A 27,009-nucleotide genomic window follows, 5' to 3' on the forward strand; every position below is an offset into this window, starting at 1 on the left:
ATTTTTCAAAAAAAGCTGGAGATCCTGCTTTTTATATAAAATCTCCGGATTTTTACAAGTTGCCAGCTAACGGAGACTTCCGGGAGCACTACACCAGCCAAACACAACACATCTGGGGGCCATGGGCCCTTTTATGCCAGGGCCTGGCTACTCCAAGTGTGGTCCCCCGAGCAGCAGCCTCAGCATCTCCTGGGAGCTGGATAGAAATACAGAATTTCAGCTCCACCTCAGTCCCATTGGTCAGAGTCGGCATTTAAACAAGATCCCAGGTGATTTGGATGCACGTTAAAATTGGAGAATTATTGTGTTGGGGGCCTGATGCAGGTTCTCACTCACTCAAAGCAAGAAGAAGCTTTTGAATTATTGGCTAGAAATTAAATGTTTTAAATGGAATTCCATTTTAAAAGCCCAAAGAGAACCTCATCCTTGAGGTATTAACTTGGATATAACTTTTCTGGGGAGACCTCCTCCCTAAAACCAGGTTAGGTGTTCTTTCTACGTGACTCCATCCCCCCTTGTTCTTACTGGTATTTGCCTGTTTATGAAAGAACACCATGAAGGCAAGAGCCGGGTCTTGTTCACTTTATATTTCCAGCACTTGTCAGGGTGCCTGGCACATAGGGATGTTCAACACATGAATGAATTAGTGAAATCTCCTGATCATAATTCAGTTATTAAAAAATGCATAGTAGACGTAGAGAATGGACTTGAGGACACGAGGACGAGGAAGGGTAAGCTGGGACGAAGTGAGAGAGTGGCATGGACATATATACACAACCAAATGTAAAATAGATAGCTAGTGGGAAGCAGCTGCATAGCACAGGGAGATCAGCTAGGTGCTTTGTGACCACCTAGAGGGGTGGGATAGGGAGGGTGGGAGGGAGACGCAAGAGGGAGGAGATATGGGGATATATGTATACGTATAGCTGACTCACTTTCTTATACAGCAGAAACTAACACACCATTGTAAAGCAATTATACTCCAATAAAGATGTTAAAAAAATTGCATAGCAACTTATTTACTGTTTGGGGGGTTTGATTAGACTTGTCAGAAGGAGGAAAACTTAGCAGCGGTATAATCTTTTTTATGCTTACAGTCTTCTCATCCACTCCTTTGGGGTGTATCTTCCATCTCACTGTTCCTCTTGTTCTCCCTTACATTCCTGGGACCTACCTGTCCCATGACCTGGCATATGTAGATGCTCAGTAAGGGTGTCTTGAGTGGATGAACAAGTAAAAGCAAAGATCTCAGTCGTGGCTCCTGTATTAAGTAAAGCTCCTCTCATCATCATCCCTTATTTACCCATCCAAATTACAGACTCATGGTTTAATTATAAGTTAAAGAAAAAACTTTCAGTATCTGTAATATACATACTATGTATGTATATGTATACAGTGCTCACGAGCACTGTTCTGAATTAAGTGGGGTTTTAGTGCCCTTAAATATGTGGAATATATTACTTTATGAAAATAATGGGACAGTCCTTCATGTTTATCTTACCAAGTAGAAGCGTCAGGAGTACCTCCCTTTCTGAGAGTTTCAATAGGTTGCCCTTATGAAATCTGAAGTGAATCTTTAAAAACTAATTAATTTATTTATTTGTGGCTGCGTTGGGTCTTTGTTGCTGCGCTCAGGCTTTCTCTAGTTGTGGTAAGCAGGAACTGCTCTTCGTTGCAGTGCGCGGGCTTCTCATTGCGGTGGCTTCTCTTGTTGCAGAGCACGGGCTCTAGGCCCATGGGCTTCATTAGTTGTAGCTCGCAGGCTCAGTAGTTGTGGCCCATGGGCTCTAGAGCGCAGGCTCAGTAGTTGTGGCGCACGGGCTTCATTGCTTCACGGGCTTCTTGCTCCACGGCATGTGGGATCTTCCCGGACCAGGGCTCGAACCCGTGTCCCCTGCATTGGCAGGCGGATTCTCAACCACTGTGCCACCAGTGAAGTCCTGAAGTGAATTTTAACTACCCCCATCTGATCACATTCTTTATCCACATCTTATCCAGAATAGCATATTGTGAAGAGGAAAACACGGCAAAGTCGGTGTGAAGATAATGTTTCCTATGTTAGTGTTCATGTTTTACAGATTCTATACAAAGGTCATTTGTCATTGGGACAGTTGATCCAAATAAAATATTTTAAGTTGGATTTTTTTTCAAAAAATCACAGACATTTTTGGGTTTAATGGAAGGTGAATTGCTTTGCTGCGATTCTGTCACTTGATAGAAACTGACTTCCCATGGTTCTTAACAACTTGCAGTATATATTGACACTCTTACCTTCTAAGAGAATTTATTCTGTTCAACTTTACTCTTATTTTAGGCTGGGATGGCCTCTCATTTTTTGTGTTTATGCATTTGCTAGGCTTGTTTTTTCTGTTTTTGGTTTTTTTTGGTGTGTGTGTGCGATTTTAAAGACTTGTTTTAGGTCTCCTGGCCTGCCATCTAGCATGGCCGTTCTGAGAGTTTGACTTCAGTTCTGAAAGGTGTGGTAGGGCTTTTCAGATAAGAATTCTATTGTAGACCCAAAGACCAGAAAACTGGCTTGCTGTATATGTGTTATAGAGGCTAGCCTTTCTGCTGGTTGTGTAAAGTGAAGGAATAATTGTCACTTTTGTAGATACTTGATTATAATGAACTGAGGCTTTTATAAGATTTCTTTGAATGATGAGGCTGTTAAAATATGCTCTTTATAGTCAACAGATTTTTTTATTTTTAATTTTAAAGAACAGTCACTTGGTAAGCCTTTAATAACTATGTTTGCATAATTAAAGGAAAAGTATAAAAGGCACATTAAATTATTAATAGTTACATTAGAAGGTGAATTTGTAGGGTGAGAGCAAGGGAGGGAGGGACTCACTTATAGTTTATATACTTTATATTTAAAAAGCTCATATTGCTTTTGCGATTAATTGACTAGACTAAAATGTATAAAGAATTGAGGAAGCACACAAACTAAAAAATTTAAAATAATAAAGACTGATTGAAGCTTATTATTTGCTTTATATTTTCAAAATTCATTCTAAAAGCTATATTGTATCAGTCAGATTTTTTTTTAATGGAATTTAATGCATGAATGACCAGGGGTACTTTTGATCTCCTGCTTTCAGGATCCAAAATGTCTTCCTGTGGTATTTCCTTACAGCACAATAGTATTTGGTGATCTTGATCACTGATGTAATTGTTCACATTAAACAATACTTTTCATAATGTATAAAATAAATATTTCTGTAGGAGAAAAGTTAGAAAAGTTTATCATCAGTATTGTGTAGTTTAGGAGCAGATACTCTGGAGCCAGAGGGACTGGGTTCAAATTCTGACTCCATTGTATTCTAGCTATGTGAGTTTTAGGTAGTTACCAGATCTCTGTGTGTGCTTTAACTTCCTCATCTGTGAAATACATACTAGTACTGTCCCCAAAGGGTTGTTGTAGGGAGTAAATAAGTTTACTTATGGAAAGCATTTTGAAGCATTCATTATATGGTAAAGCACTTTATGTAAAACATTGTATCCATTTTCTCATGCTGCATAACAAAGCACCCCAAAATTTAGTAGATTAGAACAACAGTTCTTTATTATTTCTCATAATTCAGGCAGGCGGGGTAGGTCTTCTGGTCTGAGCCTCGTTGTCTGGGGCTGGATTGGACTATTGGATGCTTCACTTATGTGTTTAGTGTGATGGCATCTGTGACAACAGGAGCTGGGCTTGTTCACGTGGTTGTGGTCACAGGTTTCCTAACAGCAGCAAAAGAGCAAAGGCCAAATGTACAGTTGCTTTTCAAGCCTCTGTTTCAGTTACATTGACTAATATTTCATTGGTCCAAGCACGTCCTATAATCAAACCAAGCCCATAGCCAGTATGGGAGAGTACTGGCAGAGAAATTATTCAGACCATTTTTGCAGACAGTCTACTTCAAGCACTGTACAAGTATTAGCTGCTACTATTACTATTTTTATTCTTATTAAGATTAACTCTCCAGCATAAAGCTACTAAAAGTAAAGACATATTCAAGTAAAGCTCTTGACTGTATCTTTAGTTAGTCATTAGCACTTGCCATTTCCAAATATTGTGGGAGCCTCAAAAATTAATACTTGCAACAAGAGAGTTTTTAAGAGGAGCTTATTCTGCAGGGCTGAAATTATTGTTTTTGATACAAACTGTAGCTGTCCCTACTGGTCTCCCGGGGAGCATTTTGCAGGTTATAAAATACAGCGATTACTATGGTAATCATATTGCAAGTATAAAATGGCTTTGACCTACTTGTTAAAATGCAGTGTGTATTAAAATAAAGACTGTGAGCTTAAAGCTAAATGAACTCTGAATAAAAACAGAATAGCAAGACCGAAGTGCTGGAGACATCTTCAGAAGGAAAGGAGGGCCTTTGATAAAGAGGATGCATTTTTCCTCATCATTTTCCCCTAGGTCTGATGACCTCCGGGAAATGACACCATCTCAGAAAGCACTTCTGTTCTCTGCCCAACTTGCAGGCAGAAAAAAATGTTTTTAAATAATAAGAGCTACCATTTGCAAATCCACATTGTACCAGTCACGTGCTAGGTCTTTTAAGGCACCGTTTCACTTTCTCATCATGACACCTCCCCAAAGTAGGAATTATTATTCTATTTATTTATTTTTTGCGGTACGCGGGCCTCTCACTGCTGTGGCCCCTCCCGTTGCGGAGCACAGGCTCCGGACGCGCAGGCCCAGCGGCCATGGCTCACGGGCCCAGCCGCTTCGTGGCATGTGGGATCCTCCTGGACCGGGGCACGAACGCATGTCCCTTGCATCGGCAGGCGGACTCTTAATCACTGCGCCACCAGGGAAGCCCTATTATTCTATTTTTATCAGTGAAGAAACTGAGGCTCAGAGAGAATAAATGACTTGCCCCAAGCCTGGGAATTCCTGCCTTCAGATGCTTGGATCACTAAGGACACATGAATCAGGATACCTGAAAAACCTGTAAGAAATTGGTTACAGTTACGCAAACTGATCTGTACATTGTACATTTGTACGTTGACATACTCATTTATTCAAGGAGTATTGAATGTGTGCCTATTGTGTGTTCGACAGCATGCTGATTGCTGTGTTGGTCCACAGGCAGGGCACCTGAGAGGGTCTTCTGAGGTCCAGGAAGGCTTCCCAGAGGTCAAAGATGTGTGGAGGATGAGTGGGTATTACTTGAGGGGAAAGGACTGAACTGGGTTTCAGGTAGCAGGGGCAGTGAGAGCAAGAAACCAGAGTACCTACAAACAGGGCAGTTTAGCTGGAGTTGGGGGACAGTTATGATAAAGAAACTTGGCACTGTAAGTCAGGGTCAGATCCTGAAGGTCTCTGTGAGTCAGGGTCCTTGATCCGAGGAGTTCTGAGCAGAGAGGGACTTGCTCAGATGTATCGTTGAGCAAGATCATTCCAGACACAGTGTGTAAAATGGGATTGGGGTGGGATGGCAGGAGAGGCAAGATCTTTGGCCATGAGTAAGGCTGGTGCAGCAGCCCAGGAAAGAGAGAGTGGTGCCTGGACCAGGGCGTGGGTGGTGGAGGGGCATTTAGAAGCTGTTTGTAAGTAGAGGGAATCGAGGAGTTAAGGATGCCATCGGGTGTCTGATCTAGGAGTCTGGGTAGATGGTTCCACTGAGGAAGAAAACTTGGAAGAGGGTGGTGATCCGGGGTGGGTGTGGTGAATTTTGTGTCTGTGGGACTTCCAGGCGCAGATACCCAAAAGGTAGTTAGGATGCGTGAGTCTGAACCTTAGGAAAGGTCTCTGGGATAAAAAGGAGGTCTGTGGTCATCAGCACTCTCTAAGCTAGCACCTCTGCACTCTGCCCGTCCGTCTTTCCCCTCATTTGACTTTCTTTTGCCCCTTAGCACTTCTCATCTTATTTGCTGATTGTCTTTCTCCACTGCAATAGAATATAAGTTCCACAGTGACCGTGTCTGTTTTGTTCACTGCCACATCCCCAGCACCTAGAGCAGGGCCCGGCGCTGAACACATCAGTCAGCCAACAGAGGGTGATAGGTGCCACTGGAGAGAAGGAGAGTTGCTCAGCTCACTTTCAGAGCTGTACAAGAAGAGAGCCCAGGAGAGAACCTCCAAGGACTCCACTAAAAGGAGGCACAGAGAAAGCGGAGCCTTCAAAGAAACCGGAGAAGATGCCTCCTCACTTGGCTCTGAAGCTCGCATGGCAAAATGTTTAGAACTTCCAAGTACTTAAAGAGAGTGGCTCTTGGGCATCTGATGATTTCTGGAAACAGTGGGCAAGATAGAGCCAAGTAGGTGACATGCTTCCGTTCCTTTGTTCTTTTTTTGTGTGTTCTTTTTCCTTTCCTGCATTTAAAAAAAAAAAAAAAAAACAGCCAAATGTAAGCATGGCTCTAGGTGAAGAGGGAGAACCATCAGTACATTTAACTCAACAAGAGGCAAATTGACTTTATCTTGTGGGCCAGTTGGGATCGTTTGGGAGGAGCTTCTTCTTCCCGGGAGAGTTGTGTTGAGAAAGAGTCTGGGGCTGGCTCCAGGCCCAGCTGGAAGGAGTGCTTTAGTGATCAGTTAGTGGTATTTGCTGTGGAAGCTGTACGTGGGCAGTAACATAGCTGACAGACATTCTCTACCCTCCTCTAGAGAATCCGTTACTATGAGTAATAATTTTCCAGAAACACTTATATTTCATCTCTCACGCTATGCATTTACCAAATGTAAATCCTGCCTTCCTCATTCCCTGGTACTCTGCTTGGTAACTTGAGGGCCTCTGTTTGGTCTCATTAGCATAACTCACTGGGGAGTTGAATGAGGCCAGAGTGAAGGTTGACTTTGTACAGCCTGACCATTTTTATGCTACCCAAGGAAGCTGTGACTCCATAGCTTATAAGTTCGAGCTCCCAGTTTTGTCCATAATTATTAGTTCTTTAGCATACATAATTTTGAGACATAATCAGCCCCAAGTATTGCACTTATCAAAGTCATATTAATTGACCTGCTGATAATTACAGAAATGAAAAGAATGTACACATAGGTTAGCTGGTAAATTGAGGTCCCAGGAACTATAATTCCTGAAATTATCCTGGAAAGAAATCTGAAGGTGAAAGCTTCATACTACAAATAGACTTTAAGCGTTCAGTTATTTCAAATTTTCAACTCCATGGTGAAGGGCAATTGGGTCAATAAAGATAAGTGATACCTTCTGATTTAACTTATTTTAGTTAATAATGTCTACATACTCCTCTCTTTGTGCTCATCATTTTCCTAGAGAAAGGTGATTCTTGAAATTCTCTTGTTGCCCCTCCAGAGGAGGGTAGACTATTCAGTGGACAGTGGTAATGGAAGGCTTCCTTTGGAAAACCCCTAATTTGGGTCTTCTAACAAGGAGACTAAACATCAAGCCCGGTGACCAGATATATCAAGCTTTATTTACATGTAAAAGGGAGGAGCAGCCAGAGAGTGTAAAATGCAAGGAGCCTTGAGACTTTTTCTTGGGCAGCTCATAGTAACTGATTACTTGCTTGACCCTGAGAGTTAAGTGACCCATGAGAGGTCACCTTGACTTGAAAATAATGTTCACCAATGAGAGTGATCTCATTTAAGTCATTATTGAAATACAAATGGTTCTTTTGGATGCTATTACTCCAAGTCAGTTCAGTCATAATGCAAATTTGACAGTGGTTTGCGATACCTCTCATCCCCTTATGTGTATGGGTAAGGGGTGGGGACCCCGACCATCAATCAGTAATGATTTAATAAGTGTCTACAATGGGCTCTGATAGGCATATGTGAGAAATTCAGAAGATCCTTCAAGAGATGACTGCTATCTTCCCAATGCTGATTTCTGTGGAAGGGGAGGGAAGGAGAGGGGCAAACAAACACAACATGCAACATGTTCAGGACATATTCAGTGGTAGGCAGAGCAGTCCACGTGAGATGTCACAGCAAGTGTCTGGGGCAGCAGAATCAGCGTGAGAAGGAGAGTGGTGATTTGGGGAAACTTGCAGTGGCCTGGCTTGCCCTCTGTGCGGAGTGGGGAGAGGCCTCATGGAGAAGGAAGGATTGAAGCGGGACCTTGGAGGACTGAGGGATCTAGGTTGTGTTTTCTGTGGCTGCACGGTGGATTACCACTAATTTAGTGGCCTCGGACAATACCTATACGTATTATCTCGTGGTGCCGTGGGGCAGGGTGTGGTTGTCTTCTGGCTCAGATTCTCAAAAAGCTGAAATCAAGATGTTGTCATCTGCATTCTCATCTGCTCATCTTCCGAGCTCATCGAGCTGTTGGTAGGATTCAGTACCTTGTGGTGGGACTGAGGTCCCTCTTTCCCAGCTGTCACCGAAGAGCTTTTTTTTTTCTTTTAATTTTTATTGGAGTGTAGTTGATTTACAATGTTGTGTTAGTTTCAGGTGTACAGCAGAGTGAGTCAGTTATACATATACATGTATCCACTCTTTTTTAGATTCTTTTCCCATATAGGCCATTGCAGAGTATTGGGTAGAGTTCCCTGTGCTGTACAGTAGGTCCTTATTAGTTACCTATTTTATATATAGTAGTGTGTGTATGTCAATCTCAGTCTCCCAGTTTATCCCTCCCCCACCTTATCCCCTGGCAGCCGTAAGTTTGTTTTCTACATCTGTGACTCTATTTCTGTTTTGTTAATAAGTTCATTTGTACCCCTTTTTTTAGATTCCACACATAAGCAATATCATATGATATTTGTCTTTCTGTGTCTGACTTACTTCACTCAGTATGACAATCTCTAGGTCCATCCACGTTGCTGCAAATGGCATTATCTCATTCTTTTTTATGGCTGAGTAATATTCCATTGTATGTATGTACCACATCTTCTTTATCCATTCCTCTGTTGTTGGGCATTTAGGTTGCTTCCATGTCCTGGCTATTGTAAATAGTGCAGCAGTCAACATTGGGGTGCATGTATCTTTTTGAAATCTGATTTTCTTCAGGTATGTGTAGGAGTGGGATTGCTGGGCCATATGGTAGTTCTAGTTTTAGTTTGTTAAGGAACCTCCATACTGTCCTCCATAGTGGCTCTACCAAGAGCTTTTAATGGCAACTTTTAGGTCCTTGCCATGTGGCCCCCTCCATCTTCAAAGCCAATGACTAAGAATCTGTCTTACATCAAATGCCCCTCACCCTGTTAATCTGTGTGTCCAGGAAGATCCCAGTCTCTTTCAAGGGGTGATAGGATTAGGTCAGGCTCATTGAGGGTAATCTCCTTAATTTAACATCAACTGATTTGGGACCTCAAATTACCGTTGCAAAATTCCTTCGAAGCAGCACCTAGGTTAGTGTTTGAAAAATTGAGAGAAGGCATGTGTATTCCCCAGGGCAGGAGTCTTGGGGGCCATCTCAGAATTTTGCCCCCTACATGGTTAGATAGTAGGCATTAAGTGTCCAAGCTGGAAACCAAAGTAATTATCAAAATTATATCTTCTAAAGTGGATTGCACACTCAGCCTGGAATTGGGAGGAGGCCCTTTGAAAGGAAGTGAACTTCAGAGTGGCCAGATGGTGATGTAGAATTGGAGGGGCCTGATTGGCTGGCTTGTTTCATGATCTAGGCCCAAACTACCTCCTTCTCCCTTTTTTCAGTCACTGGCAAACTCTCCTTTCTCGCCCTTCTTTCTTTTCATGCATACAGGCAGGCTTTCCCAGGAATCCAGGTTCTCCATGGGCTGGATCTGCTGCTTAGGGGCATTTGGTGGTATCTGGAGATATTTGGGGTGATCATAACTATCAGGGATACTAGTGGCGTCCAGTGGGTAGAGGCCAAGGATGCTGCTCAACATCCTACATGCACAGGACAGCCTCCATAACAAAGAATTATCCAGCCCCCACTGTCAATACTGCCAAGGTTGATTAGCTCTACAAGATGTCTCCTTCCTGCCACTCTCGGGTCTCTTTCAAGCCTGACTGTGCTTCTCTTGAATTTCATCTGCCTGAATGTATTTCTCCCCTTTTCGACCTCAAGGATTCCTCCTCATTCTTTTTTTTTTTTTTTTTGCGGTACGCGGGCCTCTCACTGTTGTGGCCTCTCCTGTTGCGGAGCACAGGCTCCGGACGCGCAGGCTCAGCGGCCATGGCTCACGGGCCCAGCCGCTCCGCGGCATGTGGGATCTTCCCAGACTGGGGCACGAACCCATGTCCCCTGCATCGGCAGGCGGACTCTCAACCACCGTGCCACCAGCGAAGCCCCCTTCTCATTCTTTGAGACTTGCTGCTACCATCACCTTCTTGTGTTGGTTCAGGTCGCTCACTCCACAGTACTTTTTCATACCCAGGGTACATTGCTCCATGCTTTGTTTTATCAGTGTACGTATAACAGATCTGTCTCTCTCCCACAGACTGAGTTCCTCTTGAGTGTGAGTTGTGTTCTTTTATATCTATCTATGTACCCAGAGCTCATTTCTATAATGGCTTGTGTATAGTAGGTGCTCAGTAAGTGTAAGGTGGACAGGTGGATGGATAAAATGTCTGAGCACCTGAAAAGTTCGTAGAAGTGAACTACCATTAGTTCTCAGTTTCCCATCCCAGCCGCTTACAAGCTGTGTATACTAGAGGTAGGTTACTTAACTTTTCTGTGCCTCAGTTTCCTCCTTTGAAAAATGGGGATCTTCGTAGTTGCTGCTTCAAAGGTCTGTGGCAAGGATTCAGTGAGAGAGTTCCTGTATAGTCAGAGAGTGGGAGAAAATGGGAGGGGTATTCATTTGCATAATGCTTCCTTGTTTTCCAAATGCCAAAGGACTGACCCCCCTGCCAAAAAAAGAACAACAGTGGATGCAGGTGAGCATGGCTGAATGTGGTATACACCTCCAAAGTAATATACCTGAAAATGCAGGGCCAGAATGTTCCCATAACGACCAAGAAAAGAGATGTCAAGATTTAGGCCCAGAAAATGAAAATGCTGATACCTAGACCTCATATCCATACAGATTACCTCTGTTAGAAATGCTTTGAAGAGCTTGAGAGGCATCGGTTTCCCCTGTGAACTGTAAAGTTTTTCAGTTTAGGAATAGTAATCAAAGATATATAAATGTTTCCATTTCTTCCCTCCCCCCAATGTAATAATCAAGAGATTCTGTTCAATCTTTAGGTATCATTCATCAATTTTTCTAATGTACTTGATGATATAATGGAGAAGTAATGAATATATTAGTTTGGTTTTAAGAAAGCTTTAAAAATACAAGTTCTGGGCCCTGTCCCAAACATAATGAATTTAAATTTCCAGGGTCGGGGTCCAGGAATCTGAGAATTGACAAAATCGCAGATGGTCCTTACATACACATAGTTTGGCATTCGGAAACTAATGTACTTGGTAGTACTTGGCATTAGGAAGCAGATTGAGAGTCCCAAATTCCAGCAAGAACAGGGATGACAGGCTGAATTAAAAGATAAAAAAAGAACAGACCTGCACTTGGAGCCAGAATCCCAGCTACCCAGGTGTAGAAGAAAGTAGATAGAGTCTAGTGAGAGATGCATGAAGGGAAAAGAAAAACAAACAACCTACATTTATACAGGTTTTGGTCAACAGCTCAGTGTGAATCAAATTAATGTGAACTTAGAAGCACTGAATCGGGAACGAGAAGGGCATAAACCCACCCTATTCTGCCCTGGTCAAATCATGCTTGAAAGTTTTTCGTTATTAAGAACATTTTAAAACATAATCAGAAGTAGAAAGAATAGTACAATGAATCCCTGTGTAATAGATTGAACAATTATCAAGATTTTGCTACATTTCCTTCATCGATCTCTTTTTCCTTTGGCTTATGGTTCCTCCCTCCTTCCCCCTCTCCTTTACTATTCTCCTTCCTAAGTATTCAAAAGCAAATCTCGGACATCATGTTATTTTAACCTTACATACCTAAACAGGTTTCTCTAAAAAGCATGGATATTTTCTTATGGGACCGTATCTCACCGAACAACACTGACAATAATTCCTCCTTCTCATTTAATTAGGGTGTCACATTTTTAAGTGGCTGGGATGTAAAAGGGTTGGTTTGAAGCCATGTCCCATGAGGAACCGTGCATAGAAGGAGGTTGATAGAAGATAAAGACTCAGGTTTTTGAAAGACACTGAGTGGAAGAGTTAGCTGGCCTGGCTGTCTGTGATCCACATTGGTGGCATATCGGCTGCCACCTTACTGTAAGCAAGAACTTAATCCAGGAACCAGCTGTCTACTGATGAACTGAACTGCCTCAGGAGTTTTCTCTCCTGCAGGAGTGGAGTATGAGATACAACTGAATGGTTTATTTCATTCGTTTGGTGAATGGTTGTCAAGTGTCTGCTGTGTTAGGTGCTGAGGATTGCTGTGCAGAATAAGACAGATGCAATCCCTTCCCTCATGGAATTTCCAGTCTCTAGCGCTGTTTCCCAGAATGTGAGATGGTTTGGGGTGGTCCAGAATCCATTAATTAACTAACATTGAGTTACACGGTTAAAAACAGTTCTCTTTTCAGTGTTCTAAACTTTGTAAGTACATCAACAAGGAGATCTCATTTGGGTGCTAGGGTTGGCACTTCTCTAAAACTTGATCATCTCCCTTTTTAGTTGAGAAGGAACCACGTCATGGTCATAGCCTTTGGCACACCACAGTTCCTCAGTAACTATTTTTTGAGTAATTTGTTAAACATCTTTACAAAAACAAAAGAATAGGAAAATGCTTAATTCAGGAATAATGAAAGCCAAAGTGATACAAGGGATGTTTTTAACTTTCGGGTTTTTGTTTTTCACTCTTTAGATTTGCATACAGTAAAAGTTACTCTTAGGCTTACCGTTTCATGAGCTTTTACAAGTACATCCAGTCATGTAACCAGTGCCCCAACCAAGATACAGACCAGTTCTCTATCACCTTCTAAATTTTTCTCAATCCCACCTCCCATCTCCAACCCTTGGCTTTCTGTGCCTATAATTTTGCCTCTTCTGGAATGTCACATGAGGGAATCATACAATATGCAGCCTTTTCAGTCTGCCTTCTTTCTCTTAGCGCTGCGTTTTTGTGATTCATCCATCTAGTTGCTTATGTTTGGTCCTTTTACTCACTGGGTCGTATTCCATGGTGTGGATGTCCCACAACTTGTTTATTCAATATAAATAATAATATAAGGCACATTCAGCATGACAAATAATGAACACGGTATTTAGTAGAAGCAGATTTAGCAGAAATCCTGAAGGTGGTATGCAAATGAGTGAGTCTTGTGGGGAGAAACTAATCTGACCAACGTATGCATTAAAGGGTTGTTGGTGGTGGTTCATCTTTGTTTTTTTTGTTGTTTTTTTGGGTTTTTTTGGCTAGGCTGCACGGCTTGTGGGATGTTAGTTCCCCAACCAGGGATTGAACCTGGGCCCTTGGCAGTGAGAGTGTGGAGTCCTAACCACTGGACCACCAGGGAATTCCCAGTTTTTCATCTTTTAATATCTTACCCAAACCTTCAACAAAGTGTTTGGCTGAAATATAAATAGGTTTCCTATCACCTTAAGTCAGAACATACCTTTTGGGGCCTCCAGGTAAACCCAGTGATCTCCAGAGCATTCTCTTCACATTCTCTCAATCATTTATTTTCATTTGTTCATTTCCCCCCTCCTCCCTCCTTCCCTTCCTCCCTCCCTCTTGCCCTCCTTGTCCTTCTCCTCATTCTGATATTCTCTCTCCCTTCCTCCCTCCCTTCCTCCCTTCCCCATCTCCTCCCCCTAATATTTCACTGGAGTTTATGTAACTGAATTAATTAGACCTATTTCTCAAGGAGTTGGTTTTCCATAGAATTCACTTTGCAGTTAGCATGACAGAAGAGCTGGCATATTAATCAAATGCTACAATTTGTTCTTTGTATCTGAATCAGGCTGGGGTTGGGCTTCCTGCTTATCAGTTGTCCCTTTATACAATTCTGTCTGTCGCAGGGAATGAGCCAGGATTCTTTGTGATAGGACTGGGTGATGGTTGTGAGTGTTGATAGATTGGGTGTGGAAATGCTTAACAGGGACAGACTCTATCTCCTTAGTTAGTGTTACAGAGTCCCCAGGATATAAAGTGTCTTATGAAAATAAATAAGAGCTTTTCTTTTCCTTTCTTTGGCTGATGATATCGGTACCATTTAACCGAATAAAATGATAAAAATCTTTGTTCTTTCTTAAATAACATGCTAATTGCTGTTCTCTGTATTTTATTCACTTGGTATTTCTGAAATATATTCATTTTATAGACATTTCTGTCCCCCAATGCATTTTAAATCCTCAAGCATACTCAAAGTATATATATTTTATGTAGCCTTTTGTGTGTCTAGTGGGGTGGGAGGGATGGTAGCTAACCAGGAGATCAAAGTATGTAGCTTTCTCCATTTAGTCTGTTTGCTGCAGGATACAAAGGCTGCTAAAGGATTTGAGTGCATATCTTAAAAGCTCATCAGAAATATTCCAAGCTCTAGATTTTTTTTTCTCTCTCAGCAACATTTCAGATATGGAGGTTCTCCTCGGTTGCCCCTGCTAGTGTTGCTGAATTTAAAAAGGAAGAAAGAAAGATCTGTTCTGTTTTCTCATCTGTGGAATGAGGGGGTTGGACTAGATGGGAGATGTCAGATTTATAGCACTAGTGCTGTCACTCCTTCTCCATGCACATGACAGACATCACCAATCAATCACAGCATGCTTTCCTGCCATATGTAGCCCCAGACTTCTTATCAAATCGCACTCCAGGAATCCACTGCTAATCAATCAGTGTTAGCCCAAGAGGTGAAATCTATTTGCCATTGTGAAACATGGTGGGGTTTAGTCTCTAGTGCAAACTTAGAATAGTTTATAAATGTCAGATCACCACTGCATGGTAGCAGGAAGATGTTGGAGGGCATGGGCAGTTTCAAGTGAAGAAGATTTCAGATCACTACGTTTATGCTCTTTGAAGGCAGGCATCATGTTTTATTCATGTTTTTCCTTGTTTACCCAGCCTATAAGGCAAACCCTTTCTCTTAGTAGACATTAGATACATGTTTGTTAAATGATGCATGAAGAAATGAATGGAAAGCTTGGCCTTGGCCAATTCTTCCCTCTCGAAGACTGCACAGTTCAGTGCTTCTTCCAAAGGGCAGGCACAACCCTTGCCATTATTCAATTTCTCTACTTTAATTCAGGCCATTCCTACAGATTGGCTATATCGCTGTGTTCTTATCTGCCAAGCATTGGCAGGGCCTAGGAACTTTGCATCGTTGGTTGGACTTTACGAGTTGCCTCTCCATCCATTGTCCAGGTCATTCATAAACTGGTTGAGTCATACTGAAGAGGGTCCAATCTTTCCCTGCTGGACTCTGAATTCTTTCAACTTGATTTGTGGTTGGGAATCTGAAGGTTTCATGATAAAGAGAAGAATTCTGTCACGGTTTGGGGATTTATCACAGAAGAGAATCACATATTTGACACTTAACATATGCAGCCTTCATTAATTATTTTGGGAGAACTATATTTTAAGTTTCTTTATTAAAAGGACCAGATTGGATAGCTCTTTAAATTTTGATAGCATGATAATGTTACTTTTGCAGGGTAGATTCAGTAAATATTCAGTGGTCTTCAAGATAGTTTCATGAAAATAGGCTGAAGCCTCTGTCTTCTCCAGCTTTCAGAAGAAAATCACCTTTTAAAACAGAAGGCATTTTTTCCCCACCCAGGCACTGAATTTCATCTAATAACAACACCAGCTACCCATTTAGTAAATATCAATTTTAGGCCAAGCATTCTGCTAAATGCTTTACATTAATTATCCCTAAACCTCAAAACAACCCCAGGACTGGTGCTGTGAATTCCATTTTACAGATGAGGTGAATGAAGCTTGGAGAAGTTACATAACTTGGCCAAAGTCACTAGGTGATAGGTGGCAGTACTGGGATTTAAAGCCAAGCCTAACTCTGAAGTGTTTCCTCTGAAGGGTACTGACACCCTCAGTGTAGATGTTACCCCCTCCAGGAAGCCTTCCATCAGGTACCACTTTTCTGCAAGGCTGGTTGAGATGTTCTTCCTCTGTGTTTCTATAGTCGTTTATGCTCCCTTATGATGACACTCTCGATCTGTTTATCTGCTTCCTCTACCGCCAGAGTAAGATTCCTGAGGACAGGGGCTTTGTGTTTCTGTTGGTTTGTTTTTTTGTGTGTGTGGTTTTTTCTGCCGCTTTTGTTTAATGGCTGAATGAATACAGCTTTCCCAGGAGTTCTCTGCCACTTCACCTTGGTACATAGGAGCCATATTAATGTACAGCTAGGCCCGTGAGAACCTTCTATAGTTCAGAATTCATTATATTTGGGGATAAAAGATCTAAGGAAATATAGTCCAGCTCTAAATGTGGAATGGCAGAGTTGCCTCTCTTTAATACTACTAAGTGCCTTCTGCTTAACTTTGTCATTGCATTATCAAACTGTTTCACTTTTCCTCAGTTCAGTTTTTTATTAACTGTACTTTTATGAGTGATTAATACATGCAGATGTTCTTATGTTTATCCTGCTTGAGATGCCCTGTGCTTCTTGAATCTGAAGATTCATGAGTTTTATAAATTCTAGAAAATTCTTAGCCATTATGCCTCTTCTGAATGTCTGTTCTCTCCCAACAGGACACCTATTAGACATATGTTGGCCCTTCTTTGTCTATCCTCCGTATCTCTTAACCTCATTTTCATAGTTTTCACCTCTGTATCCCTTTGTGTTTCATCTTGTGTAATGTACTGAGATCTGTATTTCTCTCTTCAGCAGTATTTAGCCTTCTGTTTCACCTCTCCATTCAGTTTGAAATTTTAATGACTCTGTGGGGAGAGAGAGGCATCGTGTCTTTTTTTTTTTTTAAGAGTTTCATTTCTAGCATTATTGTGTTTAACTGTTTTAAATTTTATTAATGATCTTTTCCAAAATGTTGTTTTACGACCTCTAACTCTTGAGCCTCTGATCCTCATGCTTGTTGACTTGTGACCTTTGACTCTGTGTTTTGTAATTTACTATTGGGAGCTCATGCTTTGCAGGGCCAGTTTTAGCCCAGGTTTCAGGACTGACTCTCCAGGGCAATTTTTCATGTGCTTCTGTGGGGGAATTCTTGGCATATCGTGAACAGGACCAAATTTTATATTAATTGTTCATTTGGAGTTTTCTGATTCTGCCTTTGGTTATTCATACTCCACTCTCAAGAAAGGCATAGGCCTAGTGTTTCTAATTCTCAACTTTAACGTTTCCCTCCTGCTCAGAACACAGATAGAAAGACAAGTTTCCTGGGGTTGGTTGACAGTGTTTCTAATCCGTTTGTTCACTTAGGGTGCAGTCCTCGGGGAGCGTTCCTGGTTTTCTGTAGGGGTCTACTAACAACTTCCTGCTTCTCCTTGTTCCAAGGCCTCATATTCTGTCCTGCTTGGGCATTCAAATCCTAGCCCCTAGGGAACTAAGACAAACCATTCCCCTGTGGCCAGCCACCTTCCCTTCTACCTCATAGCCCCAGCATGAGTTTGCATGCTCATCATTCTTGTTTTTCTACCACCTAGGTACTCTCCTTTCTTAATTGTGAGTCAGCTAAGCCCTTAAAATAATTTTTGTTACATTTTACCTAGCATATCTAGGGTCTTTGAAGGGTTGGAATTTTCAGGCTGTCATCATTTGCCATCTTGCCAGAAATAAGAGCTTATTACAAGCTCATAGTAAAATAATCAAATAATACACAAGAATATATGGTGAAATGTTAGTCTCCTTTCCCTCTTCGACCTGCTTAGTTCTCAAACCACCTTGCCAGGTGTAATAACCTTTATCATTTTCTTAGGCATAGTTTTAGAAGCATTTTATGCACATAGAGCATACATAGGTGTATACAATATGTGGAGATCTATTTATTGAAGCAGGGATATATTTTACCTTCTGCACTGTGCTTACTAATGTATTTTGGAGTTCATTGTTTATTAGTGCACTTAACTCTGCCTCTTTTTTCTCATAACGGTATAGCATTCCATGAAATAGATGTACCATAATTTTACCATTTCCCCTCTTTTTATTGGATGATCATCTTCAGTTATTGTGATATTATAAGCTATCCTACAATAAACATTCCTGATCATATATCTTTGCTGACTATCATTTAACATAACTCTCTTTGTCTCTTTCTCTCTCCTGTCCCCCACCCTGCAGTGGTTAATTTTATGTGTCAGCTTGACTGGGCTAAGGGGTATCCAGATAGCTGGTAACATTATTTTATTTTTTTAAAATAAATTTATTTATTTTATTTATTTTTGGCTGCATTGGGATTTCGTTCCTGCGCTTGGGCTTTCTCTAGTTGTGGTGTGTGGACTTCTTATTGCAGTGGCTTTTCTTGTTGCAGAGCACGGGCTCTAGGGGCGTGAGCTTCAGTAGTTGCAGCATGCAGGCTCAGTAGTTGTGGTGCATGGGCTCTAGAGCACAGGCTCATTAGTTGTGGTGCATGGGCTTAGTTGCTCTGCAGCACATGGGATCTTCCCGGACCAGGGCTCGAACCAGTGGCCCCTGCATTGGCAGGCGGATTCTCAACCACTGCACCACCAGGGAATTCCCCTGGTAACATTATTTTTGAGTGTGTATGTGAGGGAGTGTCCAGAAGAGATTAGCATTTGAATCAGTGGACTTCCTACAGAAGAGTCCTCCTGACCAATGTGGGTGGGCATCATCTAATCTATTGAGGGTATGAATAGAGCAAAAAGGCAGAGGAAGGATCAATTTGCTCTCTCTGCTTGAACTGTGACTTCCATATTCTCCTGCCTTCAGACATTGGCACTCTTGGTTCTCAGGCTTTTGGAGTGGGACCAGGACTTGCACCACTGGCACCCAGTTCTCAGGCCTTTGTACTCAGACTGCATTATAACACCAGCTTTCTTGGTTCTCCAACTTGGAGACTACAGACCATAAGACTCTTCTATGTCCATAACCATGGGTGCCAATTCTTCACATATCTCTCTATATATTCTACTGTTTCTGTATCTCTGGGAAACCCTAATGCTCACTCCCACTCACTAGGAGTTGGTGACCTCAGCACCTTGCACGGGACCTGACACTGAGTTGGCACAGAATTCACATCTGTTTCGTGAATGACTAATACTCACCAAGAAGCCAAACCAGCAGTCAGACCATTCCAACCCCCCAGGAAATGTATTTTTTTAATTTAATTAATTAATTTGGCTGCTTGGGTCTTTGTAGCAGTGCATGGGCTTTCTCTAGTTGTGGCGAGCGGGGGCTACTCTTTGTTGCGTGCAAGGGCTTCTCACTGCGGTGGCTTCTCTTGTTGCGGAGCACAGGTTCTAGGTGCGCGGGCTTCAGTAGTTGTGGCTTGTGGGCTCTAGAGTGCAGGCTCAGTAGTTGTGGCACACGGACTTAGTCGCTCTGCGGCCTGTGGGATCTTCCCAGAGCAGGGCTTGAACCTGGGTCCCCTGCATTGGGAGGCGGATTCTTAACCACTGAGCCACCAGGGAAGTCCCAGGAAATGTTTTTTGATTTCATTAATAACACTAGCTCTTGACTGTCCAGTAGTCTGTAGCTATTGGCACATCATGTGGTCCAGATATGAGCTAATACCATCTTTACAACAACCTTGTGAGATGGGAGATTTCATGATCATGCTTTACAGACAAGGAAACTAAGGCACAGGTTACATAACTAATAAGAGGCGGAGGCTATCACTGAAACACCTGGCCTCTTGAATACTGCCTTTTAATTAACACTTGTCATAGCTAACATAGGATGTATCATTGTTCATTCCTTTGTTTATTCATTTATTACATCCACAAATATTTACTGAGAGCTCACAGTGTTCCAGGCAGGAAGTAATAACAGTGTGATGAGGAATGGAAACATCCCTGCTGTGGTGGAATTTACAGTGTAAAGGGAGAGACAGATTAAGCAAAAAAAAACAAAAAACAAAAAAAACAAACAAAAAAAACAAGTGAAACTGTGATGAGTGCCTGGGAAGGGGATAATAATGGGGAGAATTTAGAAGCACCTAGCTGGGGGGTTGTTCCCAGCAATAGAGGGTCTCCAAATCTGTGATAAGTTGGATGAGCCTTGAAGGACGAACGAGTAAGATGGAAGGGGTGAAGGCCAAGGGCCAGCCTGTTCCCTGCCTTCCTCGTGTATTCTGCTGTACACCATAATTTTGCTTTTGCAGCCACTGCCAGCTCTGGGGACCTCCACGTGCAAGGGCCACAGGGCATGTGTCCTTCTGCTTCTGAGGAGAGGTGGCTGAACCCCCCGCCCCCCACCACCACCATCAGCCTTTTCTAATTTTAAAGCAGTAGCTCCCTTGATTGAAATCTCAATTTGGGAACAGGCCTAGGATTGGCCTGGAGCTTGGAATTTTCACCAATAAGCGCAGCGGTAGGTGGGGAGGCGTCCCTTTAAGCAGCTGGGAGGCAGCCCGGAGAGCTGGAAGCGTCCCTCCTGGGGACCTGAGCGATTTTCCTGGATCCAGAGCTGCGCAGGGAAGCAGCTGCCACCACCGTGCCCCGGGAATGTCACCTCCCTTGCGCGGAGCCCCTGCAGGGCCCCCTCTGGCTCCGGGCAGTTGGCGGCCGACGCCCCGCTGGTCTTCTTAGCCGAAGCCGCATCCCCTGCCCCTGGGTCTGCGGCCCCTTCCCCCCAGCCCCTTAGTTCCCGGCGGTGGAGGCGCCGCAGCGGCGAGCGATGCAAGGCTGAGCCGGGTAAGTGGCCCCCCAGGGCCAGGGCGCACGGAGGGGGCACTGGGGCGCGGGTGCTCCTGGTTCTCACCACCCTCTCTAGGAAAGGGGGCCTTAAACTGGGACAGTAACCTCTGGGAGAGATGCGCCTTGCCACACAGACACTGGGGAGGTCATGAGCTATGGGGGGGGGGACCTTGGGGTCATTTTGATCTGAGCGTCTCCCAGCTTTTGCGCACTTGATTAACCAATAATAGTAACAGTATCACGAGACAGGGATCATGTTGTTACTGTATTAGGACTTCTTCGAGGGAAACATTAAACGTCCCTGAACTTGCTTTTTAAACAGCCTTTATTCTCTTACAGTTCATTTCCCTTAAATACTTAAAATGTATGTATTGTTAATGACCTACTTATTTATTTCCCTTACACTGTCAAAAAATGTTTCCTGTCTCCAGGAAGGTCTACTTTAAAAGATGATGTGTTTCTCCCCACATTCCTCATTGCTCTTTTTCCTAGAACTTTAAAAACTCCTTGCTTTTCTCCTTGGTGGATATCTGTAATTAAGCAGCTCTGAAATTTATTCTCTCTGAATTGGGGGTGGAAGTAGGGGAGAGGCCCCCGTCTCCTGGCCTTCCTAGCTCTGAGAAAAGAGTCTGGGGGATGGGGAAAGCTGTTGGGGGGAGTTCATTGGAACCCTGCTCTCCCAGGATTGCAAATGTACCCTCTTGGCTGTTGGGAGACTTAACCTGAGATCATGCAAATCTGGGGTGCCTAGGCAGCTGTATCCTGGGAAATTTTAGAACCAAAATAATCTATAGGGATTGGGCTGGGGGAGGGGTAAGGTTTATTTAAAAGATGCCTTTTCAGCTTCCTCCCTCTCCCCAGCCTGTTTGCTCATGTGTACCTACCTAAGGAAGAACTTGGAAGCCTAATGTAGAGGGCCATCGGGTTGGTTGTTTTTGTTTGTTTGTTTGGGTTTTGTTGTTGTTGCTTTTGAAGATGAGGCTGCTGGGCTGCTGGAAGAAAAACCTTCCAGAATTGGAGCAAAGTCTGATGCATGGATTGCCGAAGTCCATTTCCGCCCATATTAAATTATTTTGGCTTGTAGCAGCCCCTCATTTTGCTGGATTACCTTTATTTGCAGTTGTTTGGGTGTTGTGGGACTCATTTGTATACTTTGGGTTCCCTGCTTTCTGCAAACAGATGTTTTTATCTGTGCAACTAGTTGAGTAATTAGAGAGATGGACACAGCGCTGTGTGTACAGACAGAACAAATACCACTTGGGGAGGATTTGGGCCTTTCCTTTTTCAAATCATCCCTTGCCAAATCTTCCCAGCCGTTGGGCAATTCAGATGAAGGTGTCAAGGGAGCTGAGCAGTGAAGAATTTATATGTACAGCTAATTCTGCTCATCTTACAATAAGACATCTTCCCATGGGGCCAAAAAGTGGGGGTGTGGGGAGAGCTTATAAAAATAATCCTGTGTTCTTAGTCACTGACTACCCAGCTCTCCCCAGATTTCTGAGAACCTGCCAGGAGAAACTGTTGACTGGATGGAAGTTTCAAGAAATGCTGAACAGAAATCAGTACAGGCCCTCCTTGAGCGACTTTTATTTCTGTTTGGAGGAAGGGAACACTTTGTTAAAATAACAAATCGTGGCTGCTTTTCAAGAGCAGAAAACAGTTCTTGTTCCGAAGGCAGATTCCTTTTTAAGAGTGTGAATCATTTGGTTTAGGTTTTTTGCTTTTTTTTTCTCTCTCTTGCGGTGGAGGCTTGGAGATGATTAAATGTCTTGTCTGCAGGAAATTACCAGGAGATTTGAGTATTTTCCTGAATCAGCCTCAGATGGTACACAGCTTTGGGTGTAATACAAGAAAGCTCTGTTACCAGGCAATCTTTCTGCAGTGATACCCTCAACCTCTCCCAGCCTTTCAAGCTTCTCCCTCAACAAGCCTTTTCTTTTTTTATTTTTGGGGTTGGGCTTCCATTTGAGAAACTGAAATAACTCTCTCAGTCCCTTCATGAGCTTTTTAAGATGGAACTTATTTTTGAGACAGTTTTATCGAGCCCACTTCCCCATTGGCCTCCTCCCACTAGCCTTAGCAGGAAAAGCTCTTGGCTCCTTTTCCCAAGATTTCCTTTAAGCCCGGATTGTTATCCGTAGGGACACAGATGTCTCAAGGAATGAGAGGCAAAGGTTTGAACTAGCACTCACCAATTTGGTGGTGACATTTATGGTCTTTGCAGAGAAGGCAGAGTGATTCTGTGCTGCGTTTACCCCCAACGTAAAGATCGGGCGATTAAAAGGCGTCCAGGGACAACCAGGGGGTCCAGTGCCCTGCTTTCTGTAGTGCTTACAGAGATCTGCCATTTTTAATAATTTTGGAAAACCAAATCTTAGAGACGTTCTGCTCCCCAAGCTAGTTTTTCTGAATCTTTCCTGAAAGGTACCTGGTCACGTGAAGCACCTCCTCAGTGTGTAATCAAATAGGAGAGCTCTGGGTGCATATAAACTCAGCGTGATATTCCGAGTCAGTGAGAGGAAGCAGAGGGAATAATTTTTTTTCAGCTACCAAAACACAGAATGGCAATCCTAGTTGAATATAATGAAACTTGATGGAAATTGTATGGAGAGTTTAAATGTAATGTTCCAAAAATGTTTCTTTGCTTTTTTTTTTTTTTTAATTTTTTTTCTCAAAATCTAAATGGCAAGGGATTCTTTCCCAGGATACTTAGCATTTGATTACCGTGCAGTTTTTTGTTTGTTTGTTTTTGGGGGTGATGTTCTTTTTTCATATCCTGCTGCTCTGTGTGACAAGCAGAGGAAGACTTGTTTTTGCAAAGATTGTATCTGGATGTCTTCCAGAAGATATGGAAGATGGAGGGGCGCTGGAGGGAACAGACGGACGCAGGTACTGTGGGACTCAGTGTCTGGGAAAACTCATGAATGATTTCCCTACAAGTATAGCCCAGAGGCCTTTGAGAATTGCTTCATGTTTGACTTCTACCAGCCAGCTTGTGTATAGGAATCATCGTACCCATCACGAAGGTCTTCCTCCTCCCAAAGCACCTTCCCAGGCAAGATGCCAAACATCAGGGAGTGTGTACGTGACATTGCTTATCACGTCTTTGAAAGTTTGCCTTGTACTACTTTTTCTTTAAAAAAAAAAAAGTGACTACTTGATTTCTTGGTAACATTAACAAAAGATTCCTTTGCATTCACCTAGGCTGCTGTAATTACAAAACCTTTCAGTTTTCCAGTGGTTGAGGCTTTGTTTAGGTTTTTGAGGATAAGTGAATATCTATTGAGCTGGATTTCAGGTGAATTGTAATTTTGAGCCCTCGGACTGTCTAGCCCGGAGAAAAGCTCTCATATTAGCAAGTTATACTTGATGATAGCAATAAATAGAATGATAGCTATTAACTTACTGAGTCTTTGCCAAGTACAGACTACGTGTCTTATCAATCTTTCTTAGACTTTCCTGCGCATAAGAATATTCTTCAGAGAGTCTGTTTCAGGGGGTATGTGTGACACCTAGAAATCTGCATGTTAAGAAGCATCTCAAGCGAGACCTTGGACTCTACCTTGAGACACACTTGGCTTTTCCTTTCTGATCGCTTAAAATCCTCACAGTAACCCTGCGGAGTAGGTGCTGTTATCATCCCTGTTTCACGGATGAGGAGGGGTAGGCTCAGAGAGGTTCCGTAACTCTTCTGGGTCACACAGCTACTAAGTGGCCATGCGGGCGACTGGAACCTGTGACTGTCCAACCTCAGTGTACGTGGAGCTCATGCTTATGCTTCTGGTGGTTGTGTGGTCTTCCCTTTACAGTTTGGACCTAGTGACCCCTCCCCACAACTCTCTCTGCTGCACCCTTCCCTGTGACCTTGGCATGCAGTACGCAGCTGCAATCCACGAGGGCCCCTTGTGGCAGGATGCAGGAGGGCTGCGTGGGGGTGTAGGGGTTCATGTTCATACTGGAGAAGCACCTGACTAATTTGCCTTGAGTTCTCTAACTGCTGAACCAAGACGACTCAAGGTCAGATTGATTTACTTGTGAGGTGCTTTCGAGTCCCCCAGCTTTTGGAATCCTTAAGGCAGGTCTGTGTCCTTCAGTGGGTCCTTCCACAGTCCCCAGTGTCACCTCTTTCCTCCTCTCCAGACACTTCCCTCAGGCTCCCCCGACAAGACCCTTCACAGTTCACGCACCCAACAGGGCTGAAGCCTTTTCCTCATGCCTGTGACCTGAGCCCACCTGGAGCCCATCTTTTTCCTCCATCTTCTGCGTCAACTAACACCCTCCCCCCAGGTAGATTCCTGCTGAAAGCAAATACCAAGGGAACGTTGTAAAGAAAGGGGCAGAGGCCAGGAGGAGCCTCATTCACGCCTCCTGCTTGATTCCCCCTTGGCCTGACCCGATTTCTCTTGCCCCTGGGCTTAGGAACCAGGGCTGATTTCTCTTGCTTAATTGCTGCAGGATTGTGATACAGGACAAACCACTTAACCTCGTGCACTTTGCCTCCATTATCTGTTAAATGGAATGTTCATGTCAGCCCTTTCTCCTTTGGGTACAAGTGACATAATGTCTGTGGAAACACTTTGGACTTTGTTCAAACACATTTTGAAGACGTGATCCTGTTGCCTTCTAGCAACGAATGGTTCCCCTACGGTGTTCTAGGAAACACCTGTTGGGTGAATGACTCTTCAAACAAGAAAGCAAAAACATGGTTCCATGTATATTTGAAACATGCGATACCCTACATCTCTCTTTGGAGGAATCACAGTTCATACTAGCATATTAAAGGCTCTGAGCCCTGGAGTGGGGAAATCTGTTTAACTATGAGTTTGCTTCTTCCATGCTAATATGACCCCAGAACCCTTCTGCAGCCTGAGTTGTTAACGTGCTGCAGTACGCGCTTGGGGGGAAGCTGCTACGCATCAAGATGTCAGCTCTTCTATTTATTAGCCTTTAGACAAGTCAGTACCTCTCTGAACCTCATTTCCTTCTCTGTGAAATGGGAATGATAATGAGACCTACCCTACAGAGTTTGGGGGATGGTTAAATAAATTAAGAGATGCGGAGGTTGCCTTCCACCTGCCAGGAACATTTGTGTGAGTGCCTCGTTCCCGCCTTGCTGTGGTTTTATTCTTGCTTCGGCAGGTTTAGGTGATCCCATTGCCGCATCTTCCTCTTGCCGCAGTCTCCTTTGCTGCTCTTTCTCCTTGGACTGCTCTTGTCCTCTTTCTCCTCATCCTTCTCCTTTTCATCTTTATTCGCTCCCTTGCTGACATCATCCAGTCCACGGCTTCACGCGATGACTAACAGATTTCCATCTTCAGCCTGGACCTCGCTCCTGAGCTGCAGACTTACACACTGAACTCTTTTTCAGCGTCTTCATTAGGTGTTCATTGAGCTTCTCAAACTTGATGTGTCAGAGCACAACTGGAGATTTATTCTCCTCCCCGAGCCTTTACCACATCAGGCAATGGCACTTCCAGGCACCCCATTGTTTGAGCTACAAACTTTTGGCATATTTGATCTTTCTCTTTTCCACACACAGCCATGTCCAATCCCATGGAAGTGAGTCTTTTCAGCTGTACCTCAAAAATATACCCCACACTGAACATGGGGGAGGGAGAGGGAAGACTGACGGGAAAGGGGCTTGAAGTCATTTCCTTGGGTACAAAAAATGCTTTACATTCTCGGTAGAGTGTGGGTTTCATGGGTACAGGCATCTGTCAAAATTGATCAGGCTCTACACATAAGATATGCATTTTGCTGTATGTAAATTACACCTCAATAAGCAATATGATAGAAAAGAGGTTTATCTCAGATGGAGCGCTGCTCGTCATCTCTACAGGCACAACTTTAGTATGTGTGACCATCGTTTCTCACCTTGATTACTCAGTAACCTTCCCCAGTACCGAGTGTTTTTAAAGCTTAAATCAGATCATACCCCTCCCCTATGTAACATCTTCCAGCAGCTTCCCATTGCAGTACGAGCAAAATCCAAACACTTCACCATGAACTGCGGGACGGCCCCCTACCCGCCACCTTAACAGAGCTGCCCCCTTATCTGCTCTGTGAGGACGTCTCCTTCCCCAAACACTTGTCCACATGCTCCAGCCACAATGGCCCTTCACACCCAAGTTCCTGCCTGCTTCTGGGCCTTTGCACTTGCTCTTCTTTCTGCTTGGAATGTGCTTCTCCTAGAACTTTGCCTGGCTGTCAGCTTCTCATCATTGACATCCTTAACTTAAATGTCATTCTGCCAAGAGGACTTCCTGCCCGGCTTTGCGTCACCAAGCCCCGCCCGCCTCCCCACACACCATGTTACTTTTTGTCCAGAGCATTTGTCAAGATATAAAATATTTG

At 43.3% G+C, this 27,009-nt stretch overlaps 1 protein-coding gene across 4 annotated transcripts in view; it reads left to right on the plus strand.

The window, feature by feature from the left end:
- PRICKLE2 (prickle planar cell polarity protein 2) overlaps nucleotides 1-27,009 on the plus strand; it is a 347,221-nt gene that overhangs the window by 154,694 nt on the left and 165,518 nt on the right. The window contains exon 1 of one of the 4 annotated variants that reach the window (XM_081246315.1): nucleotides 20,357-20,652. The exons of the other annotated variants lie outside the window; for them this stretch is intronic. The gene's annotated coding sequence lies outside the window, so the exon portion shown is untranslated. Of the gene's footprint in view, nucleotides 1-20,356; nucleotides 20,653-27,009 lie in introns of those variants that run through there. 4 annotated transcript variants of the gene reach the window in all.

The sequence above is a fragment of the Mesoplodon bidens genome (assembly GCF_964165515.1).
Source record: "Mesoplodon bidens genome assembly, chromosome: 10".
Lineage (NCBI taxonomy): Eukaryota > Metazoa > Chordata > Mammalia > Artiodactyla > Ziphiidae > Mesoplodon > Mesoplodon bidens.